Source organism: Pectinophora gossypiella, chromosome 12 (assembly GCF_024362695.1).
Source record: "Pectinophora gossypiella chromosome 12, ilPecGoss1.1, whole genome shotgun sequence".
Lineage (NCBI taxonomy): Eukaryota > Metazoa > Arthropoda > Insecta > Lepidoptera > Gelechiidae > Pectinophora > Pectinophora gossypiella.
The window spans coordinates 1,266,528-1,286,606 of record NC_065415.1 but is presented as its reverse complement, the minus strand read 5'-3'; the positions used below and the strand labels follow the sequence as shown (position 1 = coordinate 1,286,606).

The 20,079-nt window shown below is 36.0% G+C and overlaps 1 protein-coding gene across 2 annotated transcripts in view; it reads left to right on the top strand.

The window, feature by feature from the left end:
- Nucleotides 1–20,079, top strand: part of LOC126371433 (uncharacterized) — a 335,692-nt gene that overhangs the window by 207,439 nt on the left and 108,174 nt on the right. The window lies entirely within an intron of this gene.

Below are 20,079 nucleotides of genomic sequence, written 5' to 3'. Positions count from 1 at the left end.
GGTTACTGCTTACTGATGTATGTAGTCGTTACATGAGTCATGTCAGGGGCATTTGGCGGCTCAATAATAACCCTGACACCAGGGTTGATGAGGATGGTAATCCACCTCACAATCCACACGATATAAGAAGGCATCACGCTTGTATCCAATAGCAGTAGGCAGAGATGTATAGTATATCGTCGTCTTAAAGCATAGAATAACGAATAATGTATCAAGGTATAGACCTCCCCGCGAGGTATCCACACAATAATACAGGGTGACCACACGATATTGCAGGGTGACCACACACAGCATGGTATTTGGAAACCGCAATCTATTCTGCATGTTCTCCAGCACAGGATATTGAAATTCTGTGGTTTATGCAACTTTTCGCAATGCATAGTGTGTTTGAGATTTACTTGGCTAAGAGTAAAAGAATAAGAAAGAAAGAAAGAAACATTTATTACTTCCGGACACCATAGACACAGACAGACAGGTACATTACATTCAACACAGGACAGAAACCACATGGAAATCAATACACAGAAAAAAAATCCAAAACAAGAAGAAAAACAAACCAAAATCATAAAATCACGGGTGAATAGGCATTTTCTGGGTAAGCTCGTTCCAACGTCGATATCTTCTTCTTGTGGAAGAACGAAGTCAAGAGCAAACCCTTCTTAATAAAAAAAAAAAAACAATAATAATAAAAGTAAGCATCCTAAATGCAACGCACTGACGGCCCGATCATCTGCGGTGGAGTCCGGAATAAAAGGACCTCGCACAGCATAAGTCGCATAATATCGTATTGGATATTCCTACTAGATTTATTTATCTATACTGGACGGCTCAGGACTGGTGAAAACCAACAATGTAAAAACCGCTTTAGCTCCCTTTTGAAAAACCACACCCTGATGTGATTTTCATCGCGAGGAAACCCACATTCCCGAGAAGTGCATTTTCGGAGGTATGTGACCTAACCTGTATTGGGCTGGTTTTCTCTTCGCGGGTTGGAAGGTCAGACAGGCAGTCGCTTCTTTAAAAACGCTTAGGTAAGCGGACGCTGTGAAAACCGAGATAATGCTAGGGAGATGATGATGATGATTGTATTGTATACATAAACTCACGCCTATTTCCCATCGGGGTAAGCAGAGGCTATGGAATTCCATTTGCTTCGATCCTGACACACTTCTCGTGCTTCCTCCACGTTCAAGGAAATACTTACATAAAACACATAAACAGCCTATATTTACAAGAGGAATATATCTAATATATATGTGCATAGTTATATATATTAAACTTCCCACCGCCTTTACAAATATGACCAAAGGTGCTTTTAAAGTTAATTTAACAAAATGGTTGCTATAACATTGCTTTTGTAGTATTTATGAATTTCTAGATTATAAAAACTAAATTTTGAGTTTGTTAATTGGAGTTTTATTATTATTTTATTTATGATTGATTTGTATTATATAATTCTTATGTATTTGTAGATGCATGTGTAGAAAGAACAACAGCATAAATTTGCATGCTTGTAAGCTGAAAACACGGATTACTGTATACATTAACATCTGTAAATACTGTTTTCTGGCAAATAAATTATTCTATTCTATTCTATAGATACGTAAAATTTAAGGGAAGAGAGGAAGGGGTAGAGCTAGGAGAACATTTATGAAACAAATAAATGAAAAGGTGCAGGTCGTGTCGTATCAAGAGGTGAAGGATTTGGCGGGAACAAGAGAGGAATGGCGATTACTTCACGACAAGAGCGTAGCTCTTAAATAAAGAGAGAGAGAGAGAAAGCTTCTATACGTCCCACTGCTGGGCACAGGCCTCCCCGAGAAAAAAAGAAAAGTAAAGAAAATAAATAAGTAAAAATCCCAGCCAGATTTGTAAAGCGACCATCATTCACTGGGTCTGGTTTCACGTTAGATTGATGGACTAACCCGGATCTGTCCATCAAGCCGTGACTTGCAAGATGTCGTGTCATTCACGGGGCAAAGTGTAAATGACCCCTACCTTTAGGTTTTTAGTGTAAGAATGTTATATCGGTAGGCATAACATTTAACATACGCTCACAACTATACAGGGTGTTAGTGACATCGTAACGAAAACTTTGAGGGGTGATTGAGGCCATGATTCTAAGATGATATCAAGTTGAATTTTCCGTCGCAAAAGTATGGAATTGGAAATAATTAAAAAAAAACCCAAAAATTTTCAGGAATATTCAGACTGAAAATTCCACTTGATATCAACTCAGAATCATGGTCTGAACCATCCCCCTCAGTATTCGTTACGGTGTCACTAACACTCATACCTACTTGTATGGCTACCGTATGTACTTGTGTGGGGTGTAAGTGACATCGTAACGAATACTGAGGGGGATGATTCAGCTGAAAAATTCCACTTGATATTAACTCAGAATCATGGCTTGAATCATCCCCCTACGTATTCGTTACGATGTCACTAACACCCTGTATGTATTTATTTCTTTTATTCAGGTAGTCAACAGCTTACATTTATAAATGAGGTATTAACAGTGTTTAGTTTACATCGTTAAGCCAATAACAGACTACCGCAGTATTAATGTGTTTAGAGTGTAACAATCAGTAAGTAACTGGTTGGACAAAATAACTTCAAAGTGTTTCAACAATCGATTTCTGTAACCAACGAATGAATGAAAAAGAAAAAAAAGAAAATATCGGTTAGACTAGGATAGAATATTTATACAAAATCTAGTAAGTATAATGAAAAGGCCAGCATGCTGGCTCAGACGAGTGAACACACGAGTGCATATCCCAATATAGTTAGTTATATTGCTATCATTTTTAATGTTAGACTGTTCCCAGTTGGGCGCGAACCTCGGCTCAGGGCGTCGTCTGAGAGGAAAAATATTTGAAAGAATTACGATAAGCGCTGATTGAGGGAAATCGTCGACCACGCCGGCGGGGTCGGTATCGGGGTCCTAAAGTGTTCGGTGTCGCTAGTTGATTGGCTGCCTCTATGGCCAGAGTTTGTACAATGACATGTTTAATTCTGTTATATTTCTATGTAATTTGTATGTCACGTAGGTCTTACAAATAACTCGGTGAGGTGTGGTTATTTACAGTATTTAGTTAATCTTGCGATGGATGTATCTCTGATTAGGGATATAATTGTGAGCTTATGTCATCTGTTGTTATGTTATTTAATTTGTATGTGTGCTATAAATAAAGAGAAAGATGTTCTCCAAAAATTTCCCTCAAACGCCTGTGGATAAAGCCATACCTAATATTTCTATAGTTTAGTTGCCTGCATGCACCCATAAGGCGCAATGCGGCGATTATCGATTTGGTGGATTTCATGGGAAACCATAATAATATAAGTGATAGTAATTGCACTCGAACACGCTATTTGCACTGACTAATGGGATTGTGAATTATAAACCTGTATTACGAAACTGTAAGGCAAAATGTGAAGTTCTGATAATTAGGTTAGAGCATTAATACGAGTAGTTACGGTATTTATATAACCAAGAATTGTCAGAAAGGAAAAGATAGCTTTTTATTATTTTCATGGATTATTTTAATATTGCGGTGGACCTCTGTCTATCCCAATTGGGATATAGTCGTGAGCTTGTGTTATACACAGTGTTAGTGATATCGTAACGAAAACTTTGAGGGATGATTCAGGAAATGATTCTGAGTTGATATCAATTGGAATTTTCCTTCGCCAAAGTATGGAACGGAAAATAATTTCATGAATTTCCCGACGGTCTGAATCATTCCCCTCAGTATTCGTTACGATATCACTAACAAAAAATAAATTACAAGGTTATTTAGATTATTCTGTTTTTATAAAGTAACATACTTTTATCGATATTTCAAAAATAATATTATTAAGTACTTACTTATACCTACTAATTTTCCTAAACGTAATGCGTAAAAGGGAAGATATTTTATTCTGTAATTTTCGCTCACCTACTAAAGTACGCCTTTTATATGAAGGTTATTACATAACGTTATCACATCAGTAATGTGAGGGAAAAAGCCATCTAAAAAGGTTCCCTTACACTCTCCAATATTGCAACGACATCTTCTATCGTGTGGGTTGTGAGGAGGAATACCAGTGTCAGGGTTCCTATTGAGCCGCCAAAGGCCCCTGACATGGCTCATTACCAGGCTAATACTAGCTAAGGGTGTCGCCGTCTGGGAGGACATCACCATTATCACATCACTAAATAGTAACCGGGACCAATAGCTTAACGTACCTTCCGAAGCACGGATCATCTTACTTTCAGACAATCAGGTGATCATTGTTTTAAGTTTACGCGGTTATTATCATAATTAAAGCACATAATAATGGGTTCTTACCGCGTTTAACGCGCGTACGGGTTCATGGCACTTGCAACAGTGTCGAAATATCGGGAGTCTCATATCCCCATTTAAACGCGGTAAGAACCCGTTATTATGTGCTTTAATTATAATCAGGTGATCAGACTGTAATGTCCTAACCAAACTAGGGAACACAAAGTGAGCCCAATGCTCAACCAGTGGACAACAGAGGTCGTCAACGACATGCAACGACATGGGAAATAAACATTAGAGCTAGAGAGATATTGAAAATCTGTTCTACACTCAGACAATTCTGGGTGTTAGTGACATCGTAACGAAAACTTTGAGAGATGATTCAGACCATGATTCTGAGTTAATATCAAGCGGAATTTTCCGTCGCAAAATTCATGTTATTTTTTTTAGATTTTTTAAATTATTTTCAATTCGATACTTTTGCGATGGAAAATTCCACTTGATATTAACTCAGAATAGTGAGCTGAACCATCCCACTCAGCATTCGTTACGATGTCACTTACACCCCATACAAGTACATACAAGTAGCCATACAAGTAGATATGGGTGTTAGTGACACCGTAACGAATACTGAGGGGGATGATTCAGACCATCATTCTGAGTTGATATTAAGTGGAATTTTATGTTGGAAAATTCATGAAAATTTTTGTGATTTTTTAAATTATTTTCCGTTCCATACTTATGCGACGGAAAATTCCACTTGATATTAACTCAGAATCATGGCCTGAATCATCCCTCAAAGTTTTCGTTACGATGTCACTAACACCCTGTATATGAGGGACTTCCAGGCTACGTTCATCAAAAACAATATAGATGGCGTTGTACAGCTTTATAACCATCTACCCACTGAGATTAAAAATACTAAAACTCTAAATATCTTTAAAAAGGCATTAAAAGCCCACATTCTTAAAAAACATTATTAAATGGTTTTAATCTTATTGTGAATCTTGTGTTGCTGGTGGAACAATGAAAGTGTGCATATAGAACACAGATACCTACTTATTAGTATAGTAAGTCTCGGAATGTTATTTAAGTACCTACCTACCTTAGTCCAATTCCAATGTTGTTTAAACTACTTACTATATTATGAAATTGATTGTTTCTCAGTAAGCGAATCAAATGTATTCTTTTGAGAAATAAAGTATCTTAAACCTCAAACCTTATAATTACCTATTTTCTCATTACTCGGGTACACAATTATCCCAAAATATAATATAATGGTATAAGCATGCGTAACTGTGGGTTGGTGGAGGAGAAAATATGTACTTAATAATATTAAAAGTTGTACGATGTAAGGGCCTTCCCTGACCGGGCTTCGTATAAGAAATCCTACTTACCGGGTCATGAATAAAATATATCCACGTAAGGAGACGTAATTCGTATGTTGCCAGGATTCGGCGACTAGGCTGTTTGGGACTGTCGCCTTTGCTTGTAAAACTTATTTTTTCTAAAAGAAGAATCTTGAGACATCATAATTTGATGACAAACGGACTTTTTGGCGGGAACGAAAACGGGACACTGTCTAAAATTAAAAAAAAAATAAATCAAAAAATTTTATAATCTAAATAATTAATACGAAGTGGTGTTTGTGGTCAATGATCGGATTAAGTTAGTCGGAAAACATTCGCGATAGTGTTATTATATCGGAATATTCAATAAACAAAGTGTACTTACCTATCTATTTTCGCTTCGTGAAAACAAGCCGCTTCATAACTCGAAAGTTTATGCGGACTTTTGAGTTAATTCGTTTGGGGTTCGGAGTAGGAGTCTGCTTCGAGGGTGGGGGATGCTTAGGTTTCATCATTCATCACCTTTCGTCATTTCATTAATCATCATCAAGAAAAAAAAATACATAAGACATGGCTGTATGGGCATAGTTCCCTTTGCCTTGCCCTTCGGGGAAAACCAAAACAAAAATTGATGAGATACTCGTAGTACTGACTTCGTTAATTATTATATTACTATAAACTAACTACTGGTGAGAGGTAGGTACGGTCACGAGTACTAATATGTATTCATTTTGAAACCATGTCACATTAACTTTTTTGACAAATTAAACCGTGAGTCTCATTAAATGTCACATATTATGATAGTGCGACAGGGTTCTAAAGTGGGTACATGATATTGCTCATGACTGTACTTTATCGCAAAAACCAAGATTCGATGATCCGGGTTGGATTCCCGGTCGGGTCAATTTAGGTAACTTTTCTAAATCTTAACATATAGAATACTATCTTATAAAGAATGTCAGAAGTTATCAGTTGTTGTGAGCCGTGGTAGCCCTGTTGGAAGAACGCTTGTCTCTCACTGTGAGGTCGCAGGTTTGAGTCCCAGCACGGGCCTAAACCAACGATTTACGAATTCTTGTTTAGGCAGATCTTAAATCTTTATCACGTGCTGAGCGGTGAAGGAAAACATTGTAAGGAAACCCACACAAAAAAATGAAAAGGTACCTACAAAGCTTTATAAAGCACTGAACCCATCAGCATCTTAGCGTTTATTCATCATGTTGTCTTGTAACTTTTAAGACTTTTTAGAACACTTGTCTCTCACTTTGAGGGCGAAGGTTCGAATCCAGCACAAGCCTAAACCAATGATTGGCGAATTTGTTTTCGAATTCATGTTTGGGTCATAAATGATTATCACGTGCTCAACGGTGAAAGAAAACGTCGTTTGAAAACCCACATACCCGAAAAATGTGTTTTCGGACATATGTGACTTAATCTGTATTGAGCTGGCTTTCCCTTTGCGTTTGGAAGGTCAGACAGGCAGTCGCTTCTGTAATAACCGGACCTGTCAAATCTTCAGGTTAGGTAAGCGGACCCTAAAAACGGGCTAGCAAAGACTCCATAATGTTACCATTAACAAAATATATCATGGCTGGCATTAAAATGTTTTACTAATATTTTACTTGATATAAGAACTTCACCCGACGAAGTATTGCCATCTTCACCTACTCGACTTGCCACTTAATATTACACTCGCCGTGTTAATTGAATAAGAAATTCATTACCCTCTCCACCGGACTTGCTAATGCAGCCAGTTATTAAGCATGTGCTCACCTCATTTTCCATCTCACTTGCCCATCAATTTCACCCAACTCCATTTAAAACTTACGAAGAACAAAGAAATTGCTCAAGTGAAATAATAAGAACTTCGCTAAGAACCTTTCAGTTGCCATTGCTCTTTGTCAGAGAGATGTAAGTAAAAAGAAAAAAAGAGCAACGAAATGGAACGCTAATTGCTCGGTAGATGGCGGGACTGTGACCTGAGGTCTTGAAAGGATATCTTATTGAATTAAGTAATACCTTTTGGAGAACTTTATTTACATAAAAATACATTTTTTTTCTGTAGCCTAATTATGTCCCACTGCTGGGCAAAGGTCTCCCCCTTCTCTTTCCAACCCTCCCTGTCTTGGGCATCTGTGGGGATTATACTTACATTATCATCATTCAGCGCTATCCCGTTTTCACAGGGTCCGCTTACCTAACCTGAAGATTTGACAGATCCGGTAAAACAAAAATTACAATTTCAAATCCGGTCTTATTCGGTTGAAATACAAATTATTGCACTGAAAATAAGTTATCAGTCACACTTATTTATCCAAGTAACCGGGTTTATCGCTTGAAATGATTTCTCCCAGGCAACCATAAGGTGAGGAATTTATGTTTGGTTATTTTTTCTGTAACCTAATTGATATCCCACTGCTGGGCAAAGGCCTCGATTTGGTATGGGTATTCGCGGGCCGATTTCCGCAACTCGACGTCTGAGCACCTGATTTGCGTGATACCTGAAACGGCTGGATCACTCCAGTCAGTCTAATTCCCCAAGGAAATCCAACAGTCCTTTGAGGCTGCTGACCTCCTCAGGGAGGTCCGTCAGGCCAAGATGCCTGGCCCGGTAGTTGGCGACTCCTCCACACTCCAGTAGAACATGAGCCTCGTCTACTCTTTCCAACCATCCCTGTCTTGGGCGTCGTGCAACCAGGTGTTCTGGAAGGTGTCTAGCTCTTCCCTCCATGTTCGACGGGGTCCAATCAGATGTCATTTTGGCCCACCCTTTTATTTTTGTTACTTATTAAATTCTTGTTTTTTTTTCAGGTAAGTGTGCGGTGCCTCTACGTTGCACTACAGAAAAAAAAGGTATAATTTAAGTAACTATTTATATTTATTGCACAAAATGATCTTATAACGATTCCGTTTTTCGTTTTGAGGTTCCGAACCCTAAAAATATAAATATGGTAATACAATTTCAGTCTTCTTCTTTTATCAATTGGGTTGTGAGGTGACCAACCTCATCAACCCTGGTTTCAGGGTTATTATTGAGCCACTAAAGGCCCCTGACGTGACTCATGTAACGACTGCGTACTTACATCAGTAAATAGTAACCAACAACTTAACGTGCCTTCCGAAGCACGGATCATCTTACTTTTAATGTCCTAACCAAACTAGGGATCACAAAGTGATTTTTGTGATAGGTACATAGGCGGTCCTCACGTTCACAATAAATTCGTATAGAAACATCAGTGTAACTTTGAACCCGTTTTGAAACTTTTCGACCTTAGTAAAGGTAATATAGGGACATTAATCCCACAAAGTTCACAGGGTCTCGGCGACGAAGTAAATCCCTCTGGATGACGTGAGTATTTCTGCCTTATCCCTTTGGGACCAGCATATATTTTCGATTATATTGGTTAACCTTCATGTTAATATGTTTTGATTTCGGTCTATCTACCTAGTCATTTTGTTCACTTAACACAAACATAAACGTATAAACGTATGTAGAGGTATTACTACCTACTTTTTTATGACTCGGGTACGTAGTTATTCCAAAATACAACGTAATTGCAGAAGCATAAATAAAAATAATTGTTACTTGATATTTAGATCAGATTATATATAGAATTATGTATATAAATGACGCCATAGTTGTTACTAAGCCAGGCAGCGCCGCGTGCGTTTAAAATTGGAACTAAAAACTGTAAAAAAGCGGATCTTAACCCGCTGTATTACATAATCGCTAGCCATTTTGAAATACGTAAAGAGCTGAACACATTAGGCCGCCATTTTTAATGCAAGTACCTCGTTAAGTCTCTATTGTAACTATTTTCTTATACTTTGATCCAATAAACTATTTGAATTTGGAATTTGAACACATCTCGACGAACACAAAACAAATGCCGATGACCTAGAAGAACATATACACCAGATTGAGATGTCTTTAGAAAATATTTAGTACGATCTATTCTGAACCGGCGTGCGTGTATGAAGCGATTGATGAATGTGGAGGAAGCAAGAGAAGTGTGTCAGGATCGAAGGAAATGTAATTCCATAGTCTCTGTTTACCCCGGTGGGAAATAGGCATGGGTTTATGCAATGTATGTTTGTATGTTTTTATGTACATATGTATGCCCAATCTATGTCAGTCTCGAGTACTCTTCTTCTATCGTCTGGGTTATGAGTCGAATTACCAACCTCATTAACCCTGGTGTCAGGGTTATTGTTAAGCTGTCAAAGGCACCTGACATGGCTCATATAACGACTACTTACTTACAACCGGGACCAACGGCTTAACGTGCCTTCCGAAACACGGATCATCTTACTTATTGGTCAATCAGGTCATCAGCCTGTAATGTCCTAACCAAACTAGGGATCACAAAGTGATTTTTGTTGTCCCCAGCGGGATTCGAACCTGGGACCTCCGGATCGTGAGCCCTACGCTTAACCACTGGACCACCGAGGCCGTTATCGAGTACTAATATGTATGCACTTTGATACCATGTCACATTACCTTTTTTGACATTAAAACGCAATTATTTTTAAATGTCAAATATGATGAGGGCGACAGGGTTCTAAAGTGGGTACATGATATTACTCATGACTGTACATAGCCAGGTCGGTATAGTTCGCAACTAGTGGTGGTTAGGAGAGATACTCGCACTCATTAAGTCTCTCCCGCGTAATTAGAGGGAACTTAATTACGGACAGGCGTGAGTCCATCTGCGCTAGGGTTGACTACTTTTTTGTTTCTTCTCCTAACACAACATAACTCGGCTGTTGACTGTTTTTAGTGACATTGTAACGAATACCTGTGATGATTCAGACCATGATTATGAGTTGATATCAAGTGGAATTTCCTGTCGGGTAATTCATGAAAACTTGAGTGCTTTTTTAAATTATTTTCCGTTCCATACTTTTGCGACGGAAAATTCCACTTGATATCAACTCAAAATTATGGTTCACAGCATCCTTCAACCCTACCCTACCCTACCCTTTTTAGTTTTAAGTCTTACATTTCATATTTGTCAAATTTTATTATTAAGAAGTTTATGAAACGTCTTAAACCTAAATAAAGATTTTATCTATCTACGTATCTACGTTGATATCAAGTCTAAGTTGATATCAAGTCGAATTTTCCGTCGCAGAATTCATGTTTTTTTAGTTTTAATAATTTATTTTCAATTCTATACTTTTGCGATGGAAAATTCCACTTGATATTAACTCAGAATAATGAGCTTTAGTGTTTTTTAAATTATTCTCCGTTCCATAATATTGCTCATAACTGTACCTATGACCTGAGTAACTATTGACATATTTACTTAAGTAAATAGTAGCCGGATCGACTGGTTAAAGTGCCTTTCGAAGCACAGGTCATGTTACTTTTAGACAGTGATTTTTGTGGTGTGTCCCCACTGGGATTCGCTCCCAGGATCTCCAGTGAGCTTTCGCTGAACCACTGGTCCACAGAGGTCGTTATAGTTCCCATGACAAATGTTGTAGGTAGCCCTATGAGAATCAGTTTAACGGGAATCTGTGTCAGGTGGACACCAACATTTAATTAGTGGAAGATATGCGCCCTGGTCTACTGTGAGCCTTGATGTCTATTTGTAACTTTCCTATTCCGTATAAAAATTTTAGCTCGATATTTTGATCTGTTATTATAGAATTATGTTTCTTTTCTTCTTCTATCGTGTGGGTTGTGAGGTGGATTACCAACCTCATCAACCCTGGTGTCAGGGTTACTATTGAGCCGCTAAAGGTCCCTGACATGACTCATGTAACGACTACGTACTTACATCAGTAAGTAGTCACCGGGACCAACGGCTTAACGTGCCTTCTGAAGCACGGATCGTTTTACTTTCGGGCAATCAGGTTATCAGCCTGTAATGTCCTAAACAAACTAGGGATCACAAAGTGATTTTTGTGATATGTCCCCACCGAGATTTAAACCCGGGACCTCCGGATCGTGAGCCCAACGATCAACCACTGGACCACGGAGACCGTTAATCAATCAATCAATCGTTTATACACGCACGCTTCAGAGTAGATCGTGCTGAACCTGTTTTAAGAATATCTCCAATTTGGTCAATGTTTTCCTCTGCCCCAGCTTTGCTTTTCATATGAAATATTTATTATTATTAATCACAATAAGGGTTGATTTTAATTAAGTAAGCTATACGCGCGAGAAATATCGTAATTCAGCCCATCAAGCAGATTGAACTTATGATAGATTATCTTCTAGTTATCTCTCGTAATTATTCAGTTGAGTATTATTTATGGCCGGATTTTAGGATTCTGTACTTAAGAGGCTTTATTATTTAAGCTTTATTTATTTATTTATAAAGGTACCTACAACAATAGAGTACCTACAACCTAAACCGCTGTATGACGAGAAAACAATATAAAAACTAATAAACAAAATAAAAAATGAATGAAAAAGAATCAAAAAGAAAAATAAGACCATGAAAAATACTAAAAATTACAATTATAAAATTAAAAGACTCAATCCACAAGTCTGTGTATACCACATTATTTAAAGCTACATTATTTAAAGAATACCTGATTGTGCCGGATATTGACATGTGTTACTTATTTATTATTATTATTGATAATTATTACAATTTCAAATAATAATAATTTCAATTTAATTAATTTATTATTTAAGTGGACAAATAATGTAATAATAATGATATTATGGGTGGGTGTATTAATTGTGTTGTATAATTAATATTATTGCCTGAAATAAACAATTTTTATTTATTGTTTTTATTTATTTCGCTTTTGTTTTGTATTTTGTTTTTTCCTGTTTGTGCAATAAAGTATTTGTTATGTTATGTTATTTATTTTATTTATTAAAAGGTAAACTATCATCACACCAAAAAAAAGAGAAGGAATTGATTTTAGTGTTGTGTTTATATGTACAATAAAGCGTTTTTGTATTGTTTGTTTGTAAAAAACATTAAATCATTAGTAAATCTGACACCAGGGTGGACGAGGTTGGTAACACATCACAATCCACATTTTTTTTACCTTGATGGGTTTGCTCTTGGCCTCAGACTTGCCCGAAGGCATTGACGAGGCCTAAGATGGAGCGAGCTTGCCCAGAAGGTGCCTGAAGAAGAAGATGATAGAAGAAGAATCTAAACAGCCTCCGAGCACTCCCCGAACACTTTATACAAAAAAACCTTGCTTTACACAGACACTACACATTGACGTTATCGTACACGCGCATCTGTGTGTGACGCCCATACGATTGAAGACTAAAGTAAGACCGAGGGGGTGAGGTAAACCTAGCTCAGCTGCTAGTGGCGAGCGGAGAGTTGCAGTTCTATACGTAATTCAAATTCAAAAATATCTTTATTCAGTAGGTAACATAGTTACACTTTGAATCGTCATTTTTACATAACGAACGTCTCATCCGCCTAAAACTACTGCAGCTTCTCACAACCTGTATAGCCGGGGAAAAGAAGCTGCAAGAAAAACCTCGGCACAGGGCCCTAGACGTTCTTTAAAAAAAAATAAAAATAAACATAAAATATTGATATACAATTGAGTAATTTAGCTGCCTAATATCAGTTCTCAGACAGTTAATCCCATGCATTCATATCTTCTAAATAATCACTAACTTTATAATAACCTTTTTTGTAAAGTTTTTGTTTAACTACTGTCTTAAAGCAGTTGAAAGGCAAATTCTGAATGTCAATGGGAATCTTATTGTAAAAACGTATACATTGCCCCTTAAAAGATTTAGTAATCTTATGTAATAGACTGACTTGTGACGCCTAATACGTAGTATTATTCCTTATTCTATAGTCGGATGTCGCTTCCTCTCATCTTCAGTCAGTCAAGTTCGCGTGAGAGGAAATCATCAACCAAGGATCATTACAAAGAGTTAGCTCAATGAACGACAAGTTCGAATAAGTGCTATGAAATCCTTGGCAGACGTTACATCCTCTTTCAGTTCAATTAATTACTTACCTTGAGTACTTAGATAATTAGACGCTTTTATTAATTAAGAAAGCAATTACAGATCATAATGTACATATACTTTGTGAATTACACTTATACTTAGAAGTTAAGATATTATAAGAATCATTTTAGTTGATGACTCGTATCTTTGTATATAGATCATCGACGGTACAACCGAATAGACGCCTAATACATATTTATGTGGGATGGAAATAAAAGTTGGCTAATTGAGCTCCGACACAGTTCACTATTTTTTTAACTACACCGTAGGTACAATCCTTTCGCCATTTCGGGAAAAAGTCAAAGTCACTACTATAGACCATTCTAGAATATTGTCTTACACATTTTTTTTTTGTTTAGGTTTTTCCCGAAGGGCAAGGCAAAGGGAACTATGCCCTATGTCGATGTGGTCCCTTTTGCGGGATAACATGCGCGACGTGATAAAATTATCAAGATTAGTTTGCTTTTAATTTTTTAATTGCTACTTAGCAATAAGGCCGCCAGGGGCCTGTTTAATAAAACCTACAATTGTAAATTACAATCACAATTTGATGTACATTGCGGAGTGTGTGATGACGAATATTTTTCAGTTTCATTTTAGCTACGTAATGAACACCAAATTGTCGTTGTAATTTAGAACTGTACCCAGATTGTACTGTATCTATCATCCATTTGTGTAAATTTGTTTTGTATGTTGTGTGCAATAAAGTATATTTGATTTGATTTGATTTTTTCCTAACTTGCGTGCCATGTGATTTTTCTTATTTTGACAGAACAACATAACTTATTTGGGTTCACATATTAGCACCGATCGACAAAAAGACATCATTATATCGTCAGAATCGATAAAATGACCGTGACAAAATTTTATCACCTTGCGCATGATACCCCTACTGGTCGAACATTCTGGCCAAGCAGTTAATGCAATCTGAAACGAACTTACCATAAATCACATCGAAAAAGGTCGGACTTTATGGCATCTTATATCTGATCTATTAGTCAGATGTGTTGACAGAACTCGTTCGTTATTAAGAGTCTATATGTTATAATATTGATGGAATATAGGAATATACATGTTCATGGATATAAATGTAAGTATGTATCTTGATATATTTTATGAATGGGAGGCTCACGACCTTTCAGAAGCAGACTCTCGCATACAGTCAGCGCTGCTCAAACTGTAGCGGTTGCAATTTCCTGTATTTTGGAGGTTCGTTTTTTATACGCTACGGCTTCGTAACACGTCGCTTTAAAGATCATGGTTTACGTGCATCTTCATTATTTATTTATTTATTTATTAAGTATTACTACATCATATATATAAAACATTAACAACTAAGACAATTACTAAAATAAAGACTTATATATATGACAATTACAGTGTACATAACATTTACAAATTAGTAATTAAATTAACAAAGCAGTCTCTACTTACCTTGAACTGACAAATATGAATAAAATATGAAATTATAGTAGAATAAAATAAAAATAAAAGAATATGAACGCTAATGAGTGACACTATGGCGTAGAATAAACAATAATACTACGTATAGATGATGTGATGATCGGGCCGTCAGTTGCATTTTTAAATACTTGTTATTATTTATTGTTATGATTTTGTTTTTATTATTCTAATATTTCTTAATCTTAGTGTTCTTTTTATATTATTTTCCGTGTGGTTTCTGTCCTATGTTAAATGTAATGTACCTGTCTGTCTGTGTTTGTGGTGTCCGAAAATAATAAATGTTTTTTTATTTCTCTTTCTCTCTCTTTCTTTCTCTTTCGCTCTCTTTTTTTCTCTTTTTTTCTATAGAACGGTAGCTCTTCGCCCCGCACCAATTCGTATCGAGCTAGATTTACCTCACCCCTTCTGTCTTCCTTCTGTCTTCTATCTTAGTCTAAATGGCCGCATGCCGCTTAGGAGTAAGAGGGAACGCGAGCGGATAATCTGAAAAAAAAAAACACATTTCAATGCGACCAATCTCTGAGATTTTACCTGGAATGAAATTCAGTTTAACCATGTTATTATTAGAGAGAGGTGGACTAAAAACCCAAAAGTTTGAGAACCGCTAGCATACACCGCGCTAAGCATGGTAGATAGACAAATAAATCAATGAGGTTATCAACAACAGACCCAAGTTATGCAAATAGCAACCCGGGACTTATATTATGCCTCCATGCTGTAATGTGGCCGAGTTATGTAGATCATATCAGTAGGAAACTATGATGAGGAAATGCTTTTCCTCCCTCTATTCTTGCTTTTAATGCCATGCTTTTAATCCCTTATGGGAATGAATTTGTATATTTGGTACCTTTTCTTGTTTGTTAGATTTATCTGTTGTAGTTATAAGTTATTATATGTTGCTGTTAAAGCCGTAATTTTCCAAGTGATGGCAATCTATGCATGGTGTTAGTGACATCGTAACGTATACTGAGGGGGATGATTCAGACCATGATTCTGAGTTAATATCAAGTGGAATTTCCGTAAGTACGTAGGTATGGGTGTTAGTGACACCATAACGAAAACTTTGAGGGATGGTTCAGACTATGATTCTGACTTGATATCAGAGTGGAATTTCCTGTCGGAAAATTAATATATGTTTTTATTTCTTTTTAAATTATTTTTCTAATAATATCGACTCAGAATCATGGTCTGAATCATCCCTCGGAGTGCTTGTTACGATGTGACAACACCACGTAAAAAAATGAATCGATGTTCGCTAGTTTCGCTAAAACTCGAGAACGGCTAAAACTGTTTGCCTAATTTTAGTCTTGAAATATTCGTGGAAATCCAGGGAAGGTTTAAAAGCTGAGAAAATATGGAAAAGTGTGACACTAAGGGTTGTATTAATAAACTAATATCAGCTTCGAGACTGCCCTCAAGATCATGTCAATGTGACAGTTTTTATATAAAAACAGAGACTTGAGCATGGTCATGAGAGCAGTCTCAGCTAGGATTCCTTTATTAATACCACACTAAGTTCACCGGATCATCTATTTATCTTCTCTTCTATCGTGTGGGTTGTGAGGTGGATTACCAACCTTATCAACCCTGGTGTCAGGGTTACTATTGAGCCGCCAAAAGCCCTTGACATGGCTCATATAACGATTACTCACTATCTATTTATTTATAAAATTAGGGCCTTTGTCCAGAAATGTTTTTTTTTGTTTTTTATTTGTTTGTTTTTTTTTTGTTCTTTTTTTGAAGTATTATTGATTGATTGATTTTTTATACGTTTTAGACAAGCAGTTTAGAAGTTACATAGGAACAGATTTACATACACACAAACGTACATACATAACTGCATATAATAAAGAATAATACTACGTATAACGGACAAACACCTAACCCTCCTTTTTGCTACTCCGCAGTAGGGTAAAAAGTATAAAAGAAAACCTTAGATATAAAAGGAAATGCTTGTCGTAACGTTACTTCATATTCATACGACGTTCTCTTGTACCTAACTTTGTATACTAAACATATATGTGGAACATTCTGGAAGCTACTCTATACGTACATAGCTTAGACATGGAGCACATTATTCACGAAAATACGTGCCTCCCTCTCAATACAGGGACTATAAGGGATAATTTGCATTCATACTCAGTTTACATTCTATAAATGGCTACTTGACAGTTTATTTATTTATTTATTTGGGTGAATATCAAAATGTGTCAAGTTTGGTGGCGACTGTCATAATTTTTTCGTGAAAAATTGGGGAAATTGGGAAAATTGGGAATTGAAAAATTCCTTTTTCATGTCGGAACCGAGGATCGTTTTGGATCTTTTTCATGTCGGAACCCAATTTTTCACGAAAAAATAATATGAAATTTCGCCACCAAACTTGAAATTTTGAGATTCACCCATTAACATTTCACGACTTTACAGTGCAGAAGCGCCAATGCGCCGTGATACTTTAAATATAAACAATGGTATAATTAAACATATGAAACTTAGGTGTAAACAATATAAAAATACATTTAATTTTCACACATCATTCATCATCTCGCTCGAACCTCAGACACTCGCGACACACATACGTCCACTCACTCACAAACAGATCACACCCTGGTGCTGATGCAAGGAGTGCATTAAGCATGTGCACGGCACGAAGGAGTGGCAGTTGTAATAATAAAATATTATGAAATATGTCGATAATTAACGATAATAGGATAGTTTCCAACTAGTCAAATCAGTTACTGTTTACTAAACGTCAAAACACGAAATTACAATGGAATTTGTATGAAAAAGCACACTGTGACGTCATAGAAAACGTGATGAAATGTCGCACTTATTAAATATTACACTTTTCTTTAAGCTTGTGCGGATTTTATTACGTATGAGTGCTTACCCTTTTTTTTTTGAATATGAATGTTGTTACTGACGAAGCCTGTGGTGGATTTACATTCTGTTTTTTATTATTATTATTTTTCTTTAAATAAATTACCTTTTCTTTATTATTTATAAATATGTTAAATAGAAAAAGAAAAAGTTTATTGTCACCTTTAGATCTGTTTTTATTTCGTAATCAGAACTTCATAATTTATCTTTGACCTAGGAAACTACCTAATTTTCTAATAGTTTTTTTTTTATCAAGATCATTTTTAAATATTTTATTTTCACAAAATAAGAATGCGATTTTTATATCGGTGTATTACTAGACTAGAAATACGGGCGGCCATTATTGAGTTTCGTGTGATGTTACATTTCACAAAATAAACATGAACTATCTGTCAGGTTTCAAGGTATAAGCTTACAGTTTTTATACCTATTGAAATGTCACGTCACTGGGAAAAATGTCACGTGATCAACCGTTTTCGCGCGAAAATTGAATTTAATGAAAATAGATATGACATGTTTTTTTCTATTATGGCCAAATATAAGCTTAATAAGGTTAGGTAAGCGGACTCTGTGAAAAACGGGATAATGCTAAGGGGATGGTGACTCGGACAGGACTTGAACCCGCAGTTCTGGTCAAGCCGGGATGAGCGTATTAACCATTACACCACCGGGTCCTCCTCCTGTCCATGCGAAATTCTTTCGATCCTTTGATCTTTAACCATTAAAATTTTTCGATTTAATTTTCTTTTTGTGAGTAAAACTGTTTTTAAAATAATTAAATGAATAATGAGAGCGTCGTCCTAACATAGAGCAACACGGACGTCCACGGTGTTCTAATGGATGATTTATCATTTTAGGAAGGAAAAATGAAACCTTTCTAAGATCACTCGCATGTCCTCTGTCATATCGAGTTATAATTGTGACGAATGACGATGATTACGTTTTATTCAAAAATAAATATCAGATTTATTAATAATTTTATTTGTAAGTAATATTGAATTCTAAGATATTATTTACTTAAGTAATGATGCAAAGGTATTTCTCTCATTTAGTGTCAAGGTTATAAAATAAACAGAAATAAATAAACAGGCCACTAATAAATTAAAAACTTTCAAAATTTAAATGACCATGTAGTTTTAATATAAAATCTCGTATAATTGGCTGAAATGCCACAAAAACATGATTGAATGCCTTGTAAATAAAAACAAATAAGTAATTTAGTTTTAATTATAAATGGCTTTCAGAAATTGGAACAGTTTGTAATAACGACCAGTAATTAGGAACTCAACTTATTTATTTATTTTTATTTTGGGTATTTTATAAGCCGTTTCAATTAAATTCGATTTTGTTTTCAAAATGTTTTAGTTTGGTACAATTAAAGAAAAAAAAGGCTAAATATATTATTTTGTAACCAAGTGGGCTACTAGGAGTAAAAATATATCCATAAATTACTTTTAGTTTTTTTATCGACACGGGCGTGTTATAAAACTCGACTAAGGGATTATTGTGTAATAAATGGGCAAACAGCTGGGGGATAAAAAGGCCACATTGAAGCAATTCACCTAATAAAGTTATAGGTCTATTTGACAATTGTTGACAGTGTGTACTTTTACTTATATATGCGCAAATGTCAAATTGCAATATTGGTTTTTAGATGAATGTGTCCAGAACATTCTTAACAATATCAGGGGGGTTTAAAAAGGCCACATCGAGGCAATTCATCGAAGAAAGCAATATTGCTATTTGACATTTATTTGCATTGCGCACTTACTTTTATATGCGCAAATGTCAAATTGCAATATTGCTTTCTTAGATGAATTGTTTCGATGTGGCCATTTTAACCCCCCTCTTCCTTCATTATAGACAAAAATAATAAGTAGGTGTGATGTTTTCAACGTACTTAGATATAAAAATGAGCCATGTAGGTAATTATACCGACAAGAGAGTTAAATTAGTGATGTGATGAGGTAATTATGTCACGAAAAATCAGAGTTTTTATATGTATGTGATTCTAAACTTTTAAATTGCAGGTTCTAGAATCAGAACAATAAAACGTAACGGACAACTTTCCTCATCCTACTCTGGAGTCGAGACATTTTAACTGGTCTCTTTGCAAGTGTTCCGAACTTTATAGTTGCCATAAAACTGTCCGCGAACAAATCTT